Raw genomic sequence first — 4,625 nt, forward strand, 5'->3', positions numbered from 1 at the left:
ATCATTAAGTTTAGTCTATGGTAGTAAACAAAAGTAGAGCATAGAATACTCAGCTAATAAAACTGCTATATTTTGGGTAGGAAATAACCTTTGATGACATGCAATATTGATGTGTTTCAAAGAAAGAAAACATACAAAGGTGACAAAATTTATCTATATATGTTTTAAATAAACAACTATATAACTTTCATTAAAAGATAAAGATAGTAAGAATAACAAAAAAAAACTTCTAATACGTCACATATTGTAACCTAAGTGTGTGGGTTTTTTTTCGTTTTTTTTTTTTTTTTTGGACAGGCAGAGTGGACAGTGAGAGAGAGAGACAGAGAGAAAGGTCTTCCTTTTCTGTTGGTTCAACCCCCAATGGCTGCTGAGGCCTGTGCGCCGGGCTGATCCAAAGCCAAAAGCCATGAGCCAGGTGCTTCTCCTGGTCTCCCATGCAGGTGCAGGGCCCAAGCACTTGGGCCATCCTCCACTGCAATCCCGGGCCACAGCAGAGAGCTGGACTGGAAGAGGAGCAACCGGGACAGAATTCGGCGCCCCGACCGGGACTAGAACCCGGAGTGCTGGTGCCACAGTTGGAGGATTAGTCTAGTGAGCAGAGGTGCTGGCCTTAAGTGATTTTAAGAGCAATATCTTTCTGTGTGATCTCAGCAATAATTGTTAGACATATAATACTCAGATTTTCATCTGAGGAAATTCAATCAAAAAGGGAATTACTTTCATTTTTTAATACTCCCTAACATTCACTCAGTCTCCAAAGCTATAGAATACAGGAAGACAAGGAAACATACTGCAGCAATGCACATAGAAATACAAAAAAAAAAACAAAAAAAAACAACAAAAAAAAAAACTTTGCAAATAAAATAAATAAGAAAAACTTTTTGTACAGAAATTAGAATGTGTGAAGAGTGTAAAGAGTAGTAATTGGTAAATGAATAAGCTGACATTTTACAGTAAAGATAAAAATGGAGAGGAAATATTTAATACTACAAATGTGGAAACAAAAGTTAAAAAAGAGTAATGATCTTGAATGGTGGATGCAAATAAATTGCTTTATACTACATAAAAGTATAGAAGATAGATTTTTTTATAAAAATTGCCATAACAAAAAGTATCATGCAAGCTGAAACAAAGAAATGTCTGTTATTTGCAGATTTCCCTCCAAATTGCAAAAAAAATGAGAAATATTCTCATAGTATTCACTATGCAAATATCATATTTCAAGTAAATATCTGAACATTAAAACATCTATAAGATATATATGAAAATTTAGTAGCATAACTGATCAATATAAATTACTTTTTAACTAACCAAATAATAAATCAAAACATAGTCCTCAAAATTGTATTTACGGTAACAAAGAACTAACAATACATCTAAAGATCTCAACCATTAACTATATAATACAATCTGTATAACATTTAAGAATATGCAGTGCAAAACCCATTACCTCAAAGAAATAAATATTCATTGTCACACAAGGACCTGTAAGTGACTTTGCATGGCAACTCTAGCTTTTAAGTATTTAACTGAATAACAGAATATCAAAAACAGAGAGAGAGAGAGAGAGAGAGAGAGAGAGAGAGAGAGAGAGTCACAGGTACAAGGGTCACAATGGCCCCTGCTGGCCAGGCTGAAGGCAGAAGCCAGGGAACTGGAACTCCATCTGAGTTTTCCATGTGGGTGGTACAGCCCAAAGCATGCAGGCCATCTTCCATTGTCTTCCTAGGCCCATTATCAGGGAGCTGGATCTCAAGCACAGTACTGGAACTCTAACCAGTAATCTGATTGTGGGATGACAGATTCTCAACTGGAGGCTTAACCAGCTTCACAAAGACAGCTCTAGCAGCTTTATTTTAAACATTAGAAAACTGCACAAAGGTAAATGTTTCTATGTAAGAAGATAAAAAAAGTTGATATATCCATATAATCTATCCCTTAATAAACAAAAATTACTGAACCATAAAAAACACAAAAAACTACTGCACGCGCAACATATATAGTAGTCTTCCTTTATCCATGGGGAGAAGGGGTACATTTGAGGACCCCTAATAGATGCCAGAAACTGATAATACCAAATTGCATAGTCAGATGCATTTTTGTTCCATTATGCATACATTTCATAAAGTTTAATTTATAGATTAGGCACAGTAGGAAATTAGCAAGAATAAATAATATTATAATAAAACAATTAAAACAGCATGCTACTATAAAATATACATAAAGCCAATTATTTATTTTTGGAATATTGCATTTAATATATTGGGACAACAGTGGGCCACAGATTACTGCAACTGTGGATAGCAAAACTGCAGATAAGGGTGAACTAGTGTTCTAACTGAAGAAGCTAGTTTCAGTATCAGCAGCTTTGTATGATATCTGAAGTAGGCAAAATTACAAAGAAAGCATACCAATCAGTGATTTTTTTTGGGTCAGGGGTAATCATGTAAATAAAGGGCCTAAAAGGAGTATTTGTGGAAGTGATATAAACATTCTATGTTAAACACCTTGCATTGTTCAATATGAGTATTCTAAAATTTACTTTACATGAGCAAAGTTGAATGTTTTTCGTCTGATTATTTTAGTCTATGTCTATTTTCCTGCCGACTACGATCTTTCACTTTTTGTTTGTTAACACTTTATGTAGTAGAGTCAATAAGCCACTGACTACAATGTAAAATAAAATATGCTATCTTTGGAGGATATTCCCATTGTTTTGAGTTTTAATAGTCAAGACAGGCTATATAAATATATATATATATATATATATATATATATATAGTAAGGCTATATATATTAGTAAGGCGAAAACATAGTAAGACTATGCATGTGTTCCAAGATATAGTTCTTTCCTTAGGTCTGGTTGTATAAATGCCGGTAATAATTCAGTCAAAGAGAAAAAAATTATCTAAAAATAAAATAAAGTACCATTATATTCTTAGAATTTTCTATGAAGTACAGGGAAATCAGCCTGTTTGTATTATCATAGTAAAATGAAAACTGTTTTAATATAATTATCATGCATTGATTGTGACACTGAAAATCTAATGTATCAATAAAACCTTTTTGAAAAAGTTTCTGTTTTTGAATACTAGCAAATAATTTACTATTAAAATAAATTTTCAAGTCATTAAATATAGGGAATACTGTATGTACAGTTAAATATACTCTAGAATTTTAACAATCCTTGGCTTTTAACATTCTGGAAAGGTTATCAAAGAAAATAGATAAGCAGGATTTATAATAAGTTGAGAAGAGTATAAAGTATAATTTTTGTACACATTTGCACTAAAATATGTTTTTAAATCCAATCTGTGGATACAAATAGAGATGCGAAATACTCAAATTTTAAGAAGTACCTTAATATTCTATGTATCTATTTTATGTCTACAAAAAACAAAACATTTATAATTTGTCCAGATGTTTTTCACACGATCTCTATGAAATTTCTAAATGGGCAAGTTACTGATCTCTTTAAAGTACAGAGGCTTTTAGTTTTACTTGGCCCGGTTTTATCCTATGTTTTTTAGAACCAGTTTTATTGCTTTTTTGTAAATTTGAAATCTAATTTTACAGTAACTACTGAATAGTTTAACTAGTGCTCCCTTTGGGAAAAGAAATAAAGAAAAAATATGAATAAAGAATATGATAATCCAAGATGCATAATACACATTTTTAGCTTTAAAATTGCTCTTAAAGGTCAAAACATTACAGCTTTTTCTAAGGAAACTTTCTGCAACACATGAACTTTTAAAGACATTCTACTGATTAGTGGTTTTCACTGTATAATTATTCTGAGGATAAACAATAAAGAAAAATAACTAAATGCTGTATGGTAACTATGAAGTAGTTTACAGTCATAACCAACAGCAAAGGGTCAAGATAAAATTTCCTATGTATACATAAGTGGAGGAGAATCAGATATTGAAAAGAAGAGAATTCCTATAATATAGCTGAACCGTAGCAATACAGAGATACAGTCTGTATTTTCACACCCCTTGCCTTTGAAGGTATCAGGTTACAACTACTACTAGCATTTGTCTTTTTACCCCTGAATCTGTCCCAAAATGTATTACTATGATGACAACAATCCGTACAGAAAATGGCTGAATAGTATTCTACATGTATAGTGCTTATTTTATTGAACTAATACCTCATTTTGAAATAATTTAGGAGTTTCCTACTATGAATAGTACTCTGGTGCTCATCTTAAGTGTTTTTGCTAGAAATATTTATTTTTATATATTACAATATGAATTATCAACCACACAATTTTTGATTAGTTTAATATCCTGAAATAACTAGCCAAAGCCTCCAGTCTAAATTGCAGTATGTCCAGTGCTTTTTCCAATGTTACTTCTGACTCTAAGTTCCTGCTACCTATGAATTCACTGCAATGCTCTTCTCAATGGTTCTTCTATTATAATTACACATTAACCTCAAGGAAATCAGGAACTGAAGTCTGTTATATATAAAATAAATTTAGGATTGTGTGTACAAGACATGAAAAATTTCAATCCACTGACACCCATATCAAAGCTGAATTTGTATATTTATCATACCTATCACTGCAAATCATTTTTGATATTTTGATATTGATCACTGAGTACTACAGTCTCACC

General features: G+C 32.0%; 1 non-coding gene across 1 annotated transcript; it reads left to right on the forward strand.

Moving 5' to 3' along the window:
• The first annotated feature begins 2,790 nt into the window (after positions 1–2,790).
• Positions 2,791–2,889, forward strand: LOC127492209 (small nucleolar RNA SNORA72). Its single transcript, XR_007921369.1, has one exon. It is a non-coding gene; the product is annotated as a small nucleolar RNA SNORA72 (small nucleolar RNA).
• The last annotated feature ends 1,736 nt before the right edge of the window (positions 2,890–4,625 follow it).

This window comes from Oryctolagus cuniculus, chromosome 9 (genome assembly GCF_051225735.1).
Source record: "Oryctolagus cuniculus isolate XC-2025 breed Fujian yellow rabbit chromosome 9, ASM5122573v1, whole genome shotgun sequence".
Classification (NCBI taxonomy): domain Eukaryota; kingdom Metazoa; phylum Chordata; class Mammalia; order Lagomorpha; family Leporidae; genus Oryctolagus; species Oryctolagus cuniculus.